Here is a 15,852-nt window from a genome sequence, read left to right on the forward strand (position 1 = left end):
TGTGGTATGTGTTTATTGTTTTAAATTCTGTATTGCCTACTGCACTTTTCACTTTGCAAAATTGAACTGGAAAAGACTGTTACAAAGAAAGAGTTCTTAAAAATTGCTGGAAGAATTCTATCTTCCCTCTTGTGGTATGTATTTACATGATCTTCAGGGTGGCTGTGTTTGTTATTGATAGGAGGATCAGTCACCTTACCAGAAGCACAGGGCAGTATCCATTGTGTTCAGTACACACAGAGCAAGTCCAGTGTCCCTTTGGAAGAGTGTGCTCCACTGTGTACAGCATCCATCATTTCAGAAAGTCTGGTTTCTTTTTGAACTCTACTCTCATGTAGTAAAATGTTGTGAAGTACAGAAAGGAGGACTTTTCTGAGCAATGCAGCCTTGCCTTTGACATAAACTGGAGGTTCGTGGCTGCAGTCTGAGCAAAAGCGCCGGGCACAGAGTGCCAGTGCCAGGAGAAGTTGCTGTGGCAGTACACGGTGAACCTGTAGCAGGGAAGGGCATTTAGTTTTAGTCTCTGCCAGCACCAGGATAGGCAGGACTCTATTCATGAGTTCTCCAAGGGGAATTAACATGTATCATTGGTGTATAAATCAAGTTGCTATGACAATTTATCTGAATAGATAGTTATGAGAGGGTGTGGGAGGGACAAATAAGAATGGCATCTCTTGCCTTCCATAGTGTTACTGTGTGTAACTTGGTAATCTTGTGAAATGCATGCTTTTTCAGATCCTAGTCTGCCTGTAAAGCCCATGCATTCGTGGAGATAACTGAGTTTTCTCTGGTTCTGTTAGTAAATGTAATTACTTTGAAGTCTAATTTCACAGGAAATATTTTGCATTGGAAATTTTTAGACCCATTTTTTGCTTCTGTGTAAATTGTGAAAGGTGATTTGTGTCGTTCAGACCATTTTCTGATATGTGATGGCTGGAACAGGATAATTTAAAGAATCTGGGTACTTCATATTATGGAGAGGCCTGAGCAGTGATAAATGAGAGTAAGGAAAAATCTAATGATTCTTATTAAGCAAGGCACAATTGTAAATAAGAGATCATGACTCCTGAAGGAATTCTAAACACTGTTGAAAAATCTACTGCCACCCTTTTTTTTTTTTTTTTTTTTAATGAAGACCTAATGGCAGTGGAAAATCAGTGATTACTCATCAGGATGAGAGTCTCTTGATTATATGGCTACACCCTCTATTTAAATTAATGAGTTTTGCAGTAGATCTTTGGCCTGAGAAGACAAGTGTCAATACTAGTAACAGTAAATAAAAGGTAGTAAATGTCTAGTATGCTGTGGGTACCATGACCAGAGATACCCCATTGCACTCTAATGTACCAGATTGCAGGGAGTAATGCAGACTGCCTTTAAGTATGTTGAATAGAGAGGTGATTACTCAGCAGTGTGTGCCTAGCATATCCTGCACACCCCCCCTTGGTCAGTCTGACACAGGTACACTGAAATCAAGGCTGATAATTTCTGCAGTCCTGTTCTGACTGGTTGTATGTGGCGTGGATAGATAAAGAGTGCCCAACTGATGAGTAAAAGACCAGTAGGTAAAAAACCAGCATTTCTCCACAGAGGACCTGTGGCAAAAGTGCAAATCTAAGGATACTGTCCTCATCTGAGGCAATACAAATGATTTTGGGTTATACTGTGAAATTTGTGCTATGAAAATCCTTTAGCTGGTCTGAACCTGAAATAATTTCCTTTTGGAAATTGTTTTCTTCAACAATATGGCACACTAAGCTCTTGCAGTTAACAGCAGAATGAAGTGAGGAGGAGATGTTCATTCAAGAGAGAGAATACCAGAAGTGTGAGAATTCTGGGTGGATTGGAGAAGGAACTGGATGGGGGAAAACATCCTTGTAAGGAAAACTAGAAGAGCATAGGGGATAAATTTTCACTGCTGCAGGACAATACAACAAAACAAAAGCTAAATTCTGGCATGAGTTTGGAATATGGTAAAGGACAAGAGGATTGTAGATGTTTTTCTGTTGCTCTGGTTTCTTTCACCAACATGGATTTGGCTTCATCTCAGAATGGGTCTGTTCTTGTGTCTGTGAGAAGAATTTCTGTTTGCCTGACTGTTACGTTTCCTGTTACTCTCTTTCTGAGCCCATGTAAGGAGCCTATGAAAGCTTGGTGTACTCTCAGAAATAACTTAAGACAAAGCATATTGACTAGGCACTGGAAAACCACTAACTGTTTGTCCTACCTCTCCTTCATTCAGAGCAAAGTGAGGAGTGACTCCAAATGTCTTAATTACACAAGACATGAAAATCTACATCCAGGCCCTGATGTCCCGTCAGACTGAGAATGTTACATAGCTGTCCCTTGCTACTGTGTCTGAGCATTCATGCCTGTGGTTCCTACGGATGTTGTGTTTGAAGTATCCGTGTTAAAAATAGGGCAGAAATTTGAAAACTCTTGTTGTGGTTAGCTACTACAAGTTGTTTATGTTGTGAGATGGGATAAGGTCATAGTGACAGGGGAAGCCAAGCTGTAACTACAGAGCTTTACTGGAGAGGAGTGAGGGTGTGTGGGTGTCTCTGAGGGCAGAGTTGCTTCTGCAGTGTCTGCTAATGGTCAGAAAGGGAAAATTAGCCTGCTCTGAGTTCGGAAGATACCGTTCAAGAAGTGATACAGAAGGAAGAAAGAAATCTTTTTCTCAAACAATCACCTGCTATAATGTCATTGAAAGACAATAAACACAGCCTTGACTGAATTTGCTCTTCAGAGTAGAATATTTAAATCAAGTATCTCTGTCAGTAATGCATTTTTTGATTTCCTGCAGGTAAAACAAATGTGAATAAAGCATTGTTATGTGAAGAGCTGCTGTTCCACTGTAGAGAACCATTTGTTCTCTACCTATAGTGAAAATGATGCTTCAATTGGCCTTGAAGACACAGATTTTAAATAGCTCAGGGAGAAGGTTGCAGCCCATCAATAAAACATAGACAGCCTCTGTAGATGGTTAACAAATTTTTCCAGCATTATCAGTTTTGTATTTTTCTGTGAAGATCAGCACTTGAGTATTACCAGGTTTTAGTGAACGGGTATATTGCATAATTATGATTTTCCTTTCCCCTCCTCATGCCATATGTGTTTAGATGATAAAAGTACAGGATGTCATATAGAAATTTATTTCCAAAATTAAAATAGTGCTAAAGGAAAGGAGATAATCCTGCTCAGCAGTAAGGATGTGCCAAAATTAAAGCTGGCTATGTGATGTTTATATAAAAAAGAAGATTTTCTTTCTGTGACTGTGTGGTTTTTTTGGGTTTGTTTGTGGGTTGTTTTTTTCCCCCAGTAGAGTCCAAACAGATGGTTGGTGCTTTCCTTCCTAGTGTTCCTGTTGGTGGGAAAGTAATACAAAACCTGAGTTTTAGTTCTCTCCTAAGGCTGAAAACAGAAAAAAGTTTTCACTTAGTGAAAGCAAGTAAAATAACAGAGCTGTCCCTGAAACAAAGTGGACCTTTGAATAGGATGACCAGGTGTTGGAGCAAATTAATTTGCTTTAATAAAATATACTGGATCCGAGTGGTTTAGTCTGCTTCAGAGTCTATCTTCATGTTGTGGATTTGTGCCTTATAAATGCTTATGAATTATTTTATCTTTTACACAGAAAGGTGCATTGGGTGGGGGAGCAAGAAAATAGAAACTACTGTGTGGTATTTATGCCTCACATCTGAAATGAGTTAAGATAAATCGGTGTCATGTCACATATAATATAATGCACAAGGTACAATGTGTCACTCCTGTTTTATTTTCTTGTGTTTTGAATGTATGTAATTGAGACCTCTACTACAATCTCTGGACAAAATTTGGCAGAATCTCCTTGTGATCATCACAATGATTTTTGTTTCACAGACACAAGCTCTACTCTGTTAGATGCTGTACTGATTAACACAGAGGAAGAAGGGCATGTCATTGTCTTGCAAGTTCAGGAAATGAGAAAAATTCTATGAGGAGACACATGCTAAATAGGAAAAGCAAATACTCAGCTTCTTTGGATATCTGTTTAGGGAGAAAAGATGACAGTAGAAGTGAAGAGTAGAAGAAGGAGGAAGGATCTTGAATTTGGAGCCTTAAGAACATGGTTGGTTAGTCTTCTAAAAATTACAGATGATAAACATATGTTGTTTCTCTGTATGTTAAAATATCTCTTAAGGTATTTTTAAAAGATGGTAAAATATTTTTTAAAGTGTTACTAGTAAACCCTTGAGGAGAGGAAAGAATGTCACCAGAAAAAATTATACACAGGAAAAAAATCTAGAAATTTTGATTTGAAGCTGTGGGATTCTTTTATATCAAGCAAATGCAATTTCTGTTATGTGAAGAAGTGGAGACAACTCTAAAATCTCACTTCCTCTTTTCTGCAGGATTCTGAGTAGTTTAATATTTTAAGTGTTGTAAGCTCAGAATTTTATCTGCTGGAAGGAAGGGGAGTGCATAAAATTTGGATTTAGTTGTACATTTTGCAGATTTAAATGCAGTTCATCAGTATTTAAATCTCCAGTTAAATGTGTGTCTTGTAAGCAGAATGGTTAAAATGTGATTTGCTATGCATGTATGTACACAATCTTGGTGAGATACATCATTACATCATATCACTTCAGGTATCAATGTACAAAGATTATCTGTAAGAGTATCTGTCTTATTTGAGAAATATTTATCCTGTGACTCGATCAAAGCTTCTGCCATCAAACACAGCAAAATAATCAAAACTGCAATGATTTTTTTTTTTAAGTTACAACAGCCTGATCTTACTAGGCTTATTTGTGCTAGAATCAGAGGCAGAAAGAAATGCATTAATGGAAGAATGTTTTCCTCAATTACACAATTACTGTAAAGAAAGAGGTTGTAACTCCAGCTGATGGACCTGAGGTGGGGGCTTCCAAGTGGTGCCAGAAATTATCACCATCATGTTTCACTTCCTCTGGAAATTTTGAGGAAGTATCAGAGATGAGATATCAAAGCTTTGTTGTATGGTTTTCCAGATATTTGTTTTTAGTTCTGGAATTCTATTGAATTTCTACTTTTACAGAACAGTAAGTGGCATTATTGGTTTTGGTATGTAAAGAAAGAGCATATTGTAAATCTAGAACGCAAAAGAGGAAGCGGCAGTAATACAAAGTCTTGACTGATGCAGACCATAAGAAACCTTGATAGGTTTGTGCTAGATTAGGTTTTTGTGTAGATTAGGTTTGTATTTGTGTCCTTGAATGTGTGGGTTTTTCCCATTGTTTTCAGGTTTGATGAGGCAAAAGCCTGATAATCTCATCATCTCAGGAATATTATGAAAGAAAATCTTCTAATTACTTAAAGGTATAATTAGAAGAATTAACTGACATAATGCAAAAGCAGACACTGTTCTGTTGTGTCTCATGGGGTATCAAAAGAGATCATTCTGACCAAAAAAGCAGTGGAGGCAGATGGTAATCAAGCAGGTGTTACTCAACACTTCTTGGGAACTGGCAAATCATCAAAAGTGAAAATGGAGTTCATTCTAAGAGAGAATTGTACTCAGACATTTCAGATGAGCAGGATCTGTTTAATGTGTCATCTTCATTCCCAGAAGGAAGCTGAAATAGAAGGAAATCAGATTTGACAAGCAGGACTTCCCTCTCATGAAGCTGTGCTGGCTGGGACTGATGGCTGCATTGTCCTCCAGGTGTTTTTCAGTATCTTCCAGAAGAGTTTTTTCCATGATTTTACCTGGTACTGAAATGAGACTGACAGGCCTGTAACTTCCAGGGTCCTCCCTCTTGCCCTTCTTGAATATCAGGGCAGTATCACCCAGCTTCCAGTCTACTGGGATCTCTCTGGATTCTGAAAACCACTCAAAAATCAAGAGCGGTTTTGCAATGACATCAGCTAACTCCTTGAGGATTCTCAAATGAATCCCCTTAGGCCCTGTAGATTTTTAGGGATCCAGCTGAAGCAGCAGATCCTGCTCAGCTTCAGGATCAACTGGGATGAGCCCTGGTCTTCCATCTTACGGCACTGAAATCCCCTTGTTTCCTCATCTGTGTTGAAGACACAAGCAAAGAACACCTTAAACACCTCTGCCTGGTCCTTGTTTGTGAAGTGACCATCCTCAACCTGTAACAGGCCAGTGTTATTTTTCACTGCCTGTTGCTTTCAATATATTTGACAAAAACCTTTCATTGTCCCTGACAGTTCTGGCCAGCTTCATCTCCAGCTGAGCTTTGGCTGCACAAATTTTCTCCCTACAGTGGCAAGAAGCATCTCTATATTCTTCCCGTGTCACCTGACCTTGCTTCCACTGGGCATACACCTTTCCTTTTTTCTCCTTATTTGCAAGAAAGGGTCCCTGTTCAGCCAAAAGAGCCTTCTGCCTTGTCTGACTTCTGATATTTTGGAATTGTTGCTCCTGTGCTCTTAGGAGCAACAGCAGGTGATATTTAAAAAGTAACCAGCATTGATGGACCCCAGCACCAACAAAAACATTTTCCCAGATTTCACTTACTAGTTTCCTGAGTAACCCAAAATCTGCTCTTCTCATGTCCATTTTGTTGCAAATACTTACAGACTGCAGCCTGCCAGGTGAGTGCAGAATTCTCTCTGTTCAGGAGTTGTTTGGTAAAGGAGTAAATATGCATTTCTTTCCAATCTGTTAAAGAGATTAATTTATTCTTCATTAAAAACGTGATTCACTTATTTAATCAATGGAAATCTAATTGAGAAGCACTTACGTGAAAAAATACTGAGTCTGAAGAGTTTCCTTCAACATTTTATTGTGCAAATTAATTCTGTATTTAAATGAGCAGCAGTGCTTTTCTCATTAGAGCATGAAGTACAGCACTGGAAGATATTATCTGAAGGAAAATAATCCCTGAGCCTTTATTGATGATGCTGGTTACACTGTCATCAAATAGATATATGAGATTTTATCCCCTTCTTGGAGATGGTGTAACTTTCCCAGTTGAGATACATACTTGTTAAAACAAGTCTCAAATCCACATCTGTCCATCTGCCAAACTGTGCAGCAATCTGGTAGGCAAGAGCTGCACCTACCTTGAGAAATGGTGTTCTTTAATCATGTTTTATGATTAGAGCAACTTCTTAACTTTCCAGTATGTTCTCACAGCTTGTCTTGTAGTGATGTTCATAACACATTTTTCAGGGATATTTTCAGCAGAGATCAGCGCACAGGCAGCAAGAGAAGAACAAATGGCTGAGCACTTTCCAGAAACTGCATAACAGATTTCAGGAGTATGTTCCTCTTGCTCTCAGAGAGGAAGCATCCACTGAGCTTCTGGAGACAGGTGAGACTAGAAACACAAAATTAGGAGAAGGGCATTCAGCCAGAATTATCATCAATACATTATTTCCTAAAAGAGGGGGATTTAGTTTTAGATTAGTTTTAGATTAGAAGATATCATGGGTTTTGGCATTCCTCAGAATCTTGTGGTAGGACAAGCAATACTTTACTGAGAGGGTTACCACTGTAATAAATATGTAAAATGGACATTATTTTGCAATAACCCTAAATGCCTTTTCCGGTTCAGTGTGTTTTTAAATCCACATTAATGTATGTAACTCTTTTTACATACATTAAAGGCAGTTGCCTTGCTCTTCAGGCAACTCTTTAGGCTCTACTAGAGGAGCAGAAAGCCTGGAGTTCGGCCAAACAAAATAAAACACATGCTGTGAAATGCTATTTAACTGCAGAGAATAAAATGACTGCTGCAGAGTAGTCTTAATAACACAATAATAGTTTAACAGCTAAGCCACAGACTTCATGAGCTTCTTACAAACAAATCTTTTCTGGGTTCACTATTAAGAACAAAGGAAAATCAGGTATTTTCTCTGAGGTTCAAAGGGGTTGTACATCAGAGCTAATGAAATCACTTAGTACTTCTTTCTTAGCACAGAACTATGATTATTGTAAGCACATTTAAACAAATGTGCTCTGTCCCCAGCCCTTCACCACATGGAAGATTCAGTCCTACATGTCTACAGACATGTCTGTCTGTACTTTATATGATTTGCATGTAAGGCCCTCACCTCATAAAAGCCTTATGTTACTTAATGTAAGTGCAAACATACGAAGCAGCATAAGGGGAGAGGAGCAAATTATAATAATTCTGGAAGAGGTTTCTCGGGTATTTTATCCATTGCTTAGAATTCCAATTAAAATTGCATATCTTGTGAAGAGCTTCTGATATCAAGTTCTTATTTGTACCTGAAAATTGGATGGTTTCCTTTTTTAAAAGGAGAAAAATATTAATAAGAAAGAAACATCTTTTGTAAGTCCTGCAGCTTCTTTCACAATGAAAGTTGTGATGTAAAACACATGCCTGCAGCTTAGTTATCAAGGAGTCATAAAATGCTTGGGAGGGACCTTTAAGGGTCATCTAGTTCAACTCCCCTGCAATGACATCTTGAACAGAGCTCCATGCAATCCTACCTTGAATGTTTCCACAGAGAGGACATCCACCACCTCTCTGGACAATCTGTTCCTATGTTTCACCAACCCCATCATAAAAATCTTCCTCATCTTCAGTCTGAATCTATGCTCTTTAAGTTTAAAACCATTACCCTTTGTCCTAGAACAATAGGCCCTGCTGAAATGTTTGTCCCCATCTTTATTAGAAGCCCCCTCTAAGTCGTGACAGGCCAGAATCTGGTCTCCACAGAACTTTCTCTTATCTAGGCTGAACGACCCCTAGCCTTAGTCTTCAGAGAAGATGTGCTCTAGCCCTCTGAGCATTTTTGTGGCCCTCTCCTAGACTAGCTCTAACAGGTCTTTCTTGTGCTGGGGACCTCAGCTGGATGCAGGTGGTGTCTCATGAGAGCAAAGCAGAGGAGCAGAACCCCCTTCCTTGTCCTGCTGTCCATGCTGCTTTGCATGCAGCCCAGGACATGTTTGGCTTTCTGGGCTGCCAGCACACATTGCCAAGTCATCTCCAGCTCTCATCCACTGAGCTATCTTCACATGTAATGTAATTCCATAAGCAGTGTCATGAATAGGCTGTACAGTTGCTTAAGTTGAACCTCAGCCTGAACAGTATAGTTGTGGTCCATTGAAGAACATGAATTTACCTGACCATTCTTATCCCAAATGTTTTCATACTCAACTGCAGTGTTCTGATGGGAACATTGGGGGCTTTTTTTCCAAAATAACTCTCAGTATGTAATTCAGACCAACAAACAAGTTTCTGAATGAAAGAACCAACACAGAGATGCAAGAACTAATGTTTGATTATTTGTGCCTATTGTATGGCAGAAAAGAGAGCAGAAAAGTACGATTCATTCTAAGCCTCTTCTATTGGATTGCTGATGTTGGCAACATTTCTATGCATTTTTATGAGGTAATCAAAGTATAAGTACTATTTTGTAGAGGAGAATTTACTGATTTTAGTTTAACATAATAATTATAACAAGTTGCCATTATCATAACTGACGTATTTGGGATACAGTGATACAGTCTGCACATTGTCCTTGTGGAAGGACTTAGATTTGGGCCCAAGTATATAAATTATAAAATACACTGTAGATTTCAGTTATTTCAGCAGATAAATAGGTGGGCATACATGTTTTGTAGATAAGATAATCACGGATTTAAAAGCATAGTTTTCTTTTTCTTTGAAACTAAGCTCATTTTAACAAATGAAGACTCTGGGGTGTGAAATTTACCAAATAATTAATATTTTCTGAATCCTGGCAACAAAATTCTTTTTAGAAAGGGCATCAACCTTTATGCCTTTGATGTGCTTTAATCCTAGCCAGTAATTAAGTATCACACGGATGCTTGATCACTCCACCCAATACCCATGGTGAAGAAAAAGAATAATGAAAAAAAACCCCAAAAACTCACAGGTTGAGATAAGAACAGTTGATGAATTGAAAAAGAATGAAATATACTACTAATAATAGTAAAAAAAATAATAATTGTAATGCAAAGGAGAGAGAATAATAAAGAAGGACAAGAGGTGCACAGTCCAGTGCTCACCACCTGCTGACCAATGCCCAGCCTGTCCCTGACCAGCCATCAGTGGCCTTTGACCAGCTTTCCCCAAATGTATGTCCTGAGCATGACATTCCATGGTATGGAATATCCCTTTGGCCAGTTCAGGTCAGATGTCCTGGCCATGCTCCCTCACAGAGTTTTGTGCATCAGGGGCAGAGCCTGGGACACTGAAAAGTCCTTGACTTCAGGTAAGCACTACTTGGCAACAACCAAACATCAGTGTGTTATCAATATCATTCTCACACTGGATCCAAAACACAGCACCATTCCAGCTACCAGAAAACAAATTAACTCCATCTCACCTGAAACCAGGACAGCTCAAAGTATCAGCCAAGAAATCTAAGTGATTGTTCTCATAAAAACAAATTGTGTTTAACTAGTTCTTCATTTTAATCAGTGTTAGATGCTGAGAATCAGTTTCTGCATGGACTGAAACCCCCACCTCTTCTCTGAATTCAAAGGGAGTTCTGTTCTGACAGGAACTTTGTGTCTTCTACTTCTCAGCACAAATGTGTGAAGTTGTAGCTTTAATTCTGATCTCTGTTGTAATCATTGCTCATCCAGTGTATTTATCTGTATTTTGACAAAAATATAGCAGCCTGCAGCTTCTTTCATTTTTTTTTGTGGTTACCTTTAGCAGTAATTGCTGGTCTCTGGGGTATGGTTTACCCACCAGAGGGAGCTGAAGCCAAGAGCAGTCTGGTTTTCATAGAATCATACAATCATTTAGGTTGGAAAAGATCTGAAAGATCACAGGGTCCAACCATTAACCCACGTCCATCATTAAGGTAGATCCCTAAGTGCCACAGCTACTTGTCTTTTAAATAACTCCAGGGATGGTCACTCAACCTCTTCCCTGGGCAGCCTGTTCCAATTCTTGGCAGCCCTTTTGGTGAAAAAAATTTTCCTAAAATCCGATCAGCCATCCTCTGGAGCAACTTTCAATACTCAGGAGGTTGCCAGGTGAAAATCATCTCTTACACTTCACAGAGCTTTGGATTTGGGCATTTGTCCTCAAGTTAGCTTGGAAACAGATGGTGACCAGGTAGGAAATAATTTTGCCTCCCTGTGCTAAGTTATTACCTCTTTTGGGAACCCTCATTTCAGTGTCAAAGCAGGCAAAGCAAAACCTTGTGATGTACATGTCATCATTCTTTGGTTTTTATGTATGCAGTTCTTGTGACATGAATAAAGACACTAGAATTGTACAAAATAGGAATAACTGAGAATAAACTAGTCATCATTAGGAAAATTAGGCCAGGTAGAAGTAAGTGTGAATAGGCTTTCAGTCTTTAAAATGAAATCTCTCAAAATTCTTGACTACAAACAGTAGGCCAGTACTGACATAGGCAATGAAGCAGGAACTCCTTGGGGTGTTTATTTTTGGTAAACAGTTGATCAAGGTGAAAGGGGATTTATTGTTCTAGTTCTACTTAGTTAAATTATAAGATCAATTTGTATTTCATAAAAAAAAATCTTCTTTTGATTTAGAATATGGAAGAAGTGCTGGTCCTTGAGGACAAATGGGTTAATTTCTACACATTTCTTTCTGCACTTGGAGTAAGTCAACCTCAGAAAAATAAGTAGATGTAGAGACATAGAGATTAGCAGTGAGAAGTGATCAAGACCAGCTTCTTATACCATTTCTGAGTTGTAGCTGACCACACAAATAAAAACAGTCTTTAGAAAGCGGTGGAGTTGACTTCATTATACTACAAAAGGCAGGAAAGCTCACACAGCTAATTACAGCTGAGCAATTGTGTCCAAAGCTGGTCCGTTCTGCCCGTGCTATTTGCTCAAATCATTGTAATTTTCAGTGCCATGGCATCCTTTGACTTCTGCTAAACGGTCAGTCTCCTGGTCATGAGAATTTTGACTGACAGGAGACAGAAACTTCCCTAGGTTGTAGTTAAATTTGCTTTCTACACTAATTATGGCTTAACAGCCTCTTAGACTTCCTAAGGCATTTTTTTCAGTTTCAGTGTTGTCTTGCAAAAATGGTAACAGTCGCATCAAGTAACCTCAGTTTCAGCTCAGGTTTCTGTTCCTTGACAGTATTTTCTCATGTCCTTCAAAGGAAGGTACAAGACAGTTTATATCAAATTGCTGTCTAATAGACTTTACTTAATGGCTTCCTCAGTTGGAGGTTGCCTTATATACTGTAGCGTGAAGTTTTAATACCTTTTTTTTTAAATGTCTAACTTATGAAGGGCTCATTATCCTTTTCAGCATTTCAGAGAGGTGAACTTATTGCTCTATTTATTTTGCTTATTAATTTAGTTAATAATAGGATAACTTGTCAGGACTTTTAATAGGTATTTTCCAACATTTCAATGGAAATGAGTTTGTCAAATGTAGAAAATAAAAAGAGAAAGGTAAAAATTTAAAAAAATATTAGGAGACTCATTAATTTCAAAACCAAAACAAACCTTAAATTATGCAATTTACAATTGTGTCTCTCAGCAGTAGCTGTTGGATAAATTATGCACACTTTGTATGTCCACTTAAGGATTTTCTTAATTGAAAAAATAGAACAGGAGAAAATTCCACATCTCTTTTGGAAGGTATATTATAATTTCTTTCAGAAGTTAGCTAGCTATAAAATGGCCCTTCACTTTGCTTTCTATAGGGTTTTCTTATTACTTTATATGTTTCTCCTAATTATTTCTGACATCTTTTTAGTTCTCTCTCTGCACTTCATTCCTGCTGTTATTTCAATCTCTGTTTCAATTCTCTCGTTTGGATTTTTTTTTTCTCTTTTGCTTTGTATATGGGTTATACTTTCACATTCTCTGTTTCTTATTTGATTTTCCTTCCGCTTAGAATTTTATTGCCTCATACTTCATTCTGAGGTCAGGAAAGGGAAAGGAATACATGCCAACTACAAACTCAGGAAATATACTCAGCTCTGTATCTTTTTTTTTTATTATTTCAAGGTTTTGATCTGATGGACTCATGCCAGTTGCTGCATGAAATACTCATTTCTTCAGCACATACTACTATACACAGGAATTTCTCCATACTTACATCAGGAAATTCAGTGAAAGATTATATTCCATGTGTTTATAGACTGGTAGAAAGTATTTTTCCTCATTGAGAATTCAGGATTAAAAAGTTCCTCTTCATAACTCAACTGAATATCAACCTTCCATCATTATTTTTTTGAGAACTCAGGTCTTTTAATAATTTCCTTATGTTTACTCCATTGCTGTATAATTGATATATTGTCATTATAGAAACCAAATCCAAATTTATAAGGGATTCCAAGGATAAATTTTGTAGGTTTGCATTCTCTCATCTCTTCAGCAATCTTCTGTATCTTCCACTAACAAAATGCTACTCAAGTACTTCTTCCAAACATAATTTGAAGGTCATTATTTCCTGGTTTGATATACCAGTCTGGCATGCAACTTTATGTTTATTGAGATTGTCAAACTGAATTTTCTGAGAACTAGATTTGTGGTAATGTAGTGCAGGAGTGTTCTCTCAGTTGGTGTCATATTCCCAGTGTCAGCTCAGGGTTCATTATAAATCTTTGCTGTGTAAATATTGTAGTCATGTAAAAAAAATGATGGGTTTCCTAAGGGTGACCACTTCTGTAGCATATAATGCTAGGAAAGGATGGTTGTAATTACTAATGCAGTATGTTTGACAGGACTTGAATGATGAGGTTTAGGACGAGTGTCTGCTACTCACATTAATTTGATTTTTCAAATGTCACTGACAATACTCTATATCAAAGACAGAAATAATTTGCTAAGGTAAATGCAGGAGTTAATTGCTAGGAGTTAAGACACAGTGTTAGAAAGAAAATTGATGTAGAAGGAAGGGAGCAATAGACCATAAATACAAGAGATTGTAAAGGGAATCATCCAAAGTGTCTGCTGGTATCCTTATTCTGTCCTGGTTTTTATCATTGGAAGTATATAAAACTAGATTTGCAGATAGTGGTGACACTGAGAGGACAGCAAATCATAATGAATGCTGCATCTAGATTCAGTGCAGGCAGAGGCAGGAGATGGGGCAAAATATTTTGAAAATAGCAAAATCAAACTACATTAAAAATCCCAACTACAATACATGACAATCTTACAGCATTAAAATGTGCAGTTAACTAGAGTATTTAGCAATGTGATCATTTTTATTCCTGAACTGTCACTACTATGGCACTCCTCCCCTTCCCAGTCATGTCATAGTTGGTATGAAAAGTCCAAATCCGGCTGCATCAGAGCATGTGGGGGTTATTCTGTACCTTAGCTGATTCTGACAGTATAGACCTGACATTGTCACATAGCTCTTGCACTGCGTTGAGCATACACATCTGGAAACAATTCATTCTTCCTTGTATATGCACTTAAGTCTCTAGGTTTTATTTAGTAGTGTGATACCTTAATGCTACAGATATGGTTTTTTTCTATTTTAATTAACTCTTCCTTTGTACAGAATAGAAAAGAAGCCAGGGTATTCAGTGCTAGCAAAGGAGATGTGGTTGTTAAATTGATATGTTGGGATTCTGTGGCCATTGTTCAGGGAGAAGCTGTAACTAATGACTAATTCCCTATGATCTTTAGCAAGTAAATGTTTAGAAACTTTATTTTTGCTTCTTCAGAAAAGGAAGTAGTGCACAGTTTAAAAAAAAATATTTTGGCGGTGGCCCATGAGGTCTTCAAGAGCATCTTTTCAAAATACTTCTGTTTTTGAAAATTGAACTGGAAGTTTTTCAGCAACTGTAGGTTGTTGAGCTTTTACCCACAGTTTTTTAATCTGGCTGTGTTTTGTGTGAAGGCAGGAGGTTTCAGCTCTTTTACACCTCCATTCAACTTCCAGATTCTGGTACCTGCATCCTATCATGCCCAGCAGTTGCTCCAAGAGCAAATCCTGTATTACTCCATTATTTTCAGAAGGGTTAGCAGGGCTGCCTTGACTTTTCCCTTACATAAGTTTGACCCTAAAATATTCTTCATAGAGCATGTTTTCTTTTCATATAATCTTAGAAAGTTTAAAGCAATTGCTGTTAAGAAGTGCCTCCCTCCAGCTATGAACAGCTCTGCTGTTCCTTACAGAGCAGCAAGTAGAACCTTTCAGTGTTAGCACCTTTGTCTACTCTCACACTGTTCAGGATTGCTGCCATGACTTTATTTGCATCTGCTTCATTAAGTATCTGGGAAATAATCTCATGGCATTAATCCATGTTGCAGACACTGCTGAGATAATACTCTCGGATGTGAAGACCACAGGCATATGGCCCAGTTACTTTCAGTTCACCCTGGAGGTGAGTGGTTCCATTTCAGTTGCCATTTATTAGAAAAGGAGAATTGTTTCTTTGGGTTTGATTAATTTCTGAAGGTATTAAGCAAATGGAAATTTCAAACTATTGCAACAGTTGCCCCATATTCTATTTCAATAATCTCTTATATTTTACCATGGCACATTATATAATTTTTTACCGTTTCACATGAACATCTCTAACAAAGTTGCAATGAAAACCAGCATGCCATTTGGTTAATGAAATTAATACCAAGTGACCTGAGTGCTCTGGAATAAATCATGTGACAAAGGAGATGGGCTTAAGTTGTGAATAAGTGTATTCAGGCTTGTGAGAATACAAGAGAAATGAACCAAATTTAATGTGGATTTTTGGTGGGATTTTAAGATAATTTAAGTTCCAATGTTACAAATGCTCCTTATCAATGAATGTATTCTAATCCTAAAAGTCTCCACATTCTGGAAACCAAGGTATGATTTTCAGTGCTGACTTAAAGCTTCTATCTCAATAATTTACCAGTAAACTGAATACTGATATCAAAGATCTATAAATGAATATATATTTTAGATCTTCG

The 15,852-nt window shown here is 37.8% G+C and overlaps 1 non-coding gene across 1 annotated transcript; it reads right to left on the minus strand.

Moving 5' to 3' along the window:
* Positions 1-13,108: 13,108 nt before the first annotated feature.
* LOC146767579 (small nucleolar RNA SNORD36) lies at positions 13,109-13,172 on the minus strand. Its single transcript, XR_014955273.1, has one exon. It is a non-coding gene; the product is annotated as a small nucleolar RNA SNORD36 (small nucleolar RNA).
* Positions 13,173-15,852: the final 2,680 nt, after the last annotated feature.

Source organism: Lonchura striata, chromosome 4 (assembly GCF_050655825.1).
Source record: "Lonchura striata isolate lonStrDom1 chromosome 4, ASM5065582v1, whole genome shotgun sequence".
In the NCBI taxonomy this organism is placed as follows: domain Eukaryota; kingdom Metazoa; phylum Chordata; class Aves; order Passeriformes; family Estrildidae; genus Lonchura; species Lonchura striata.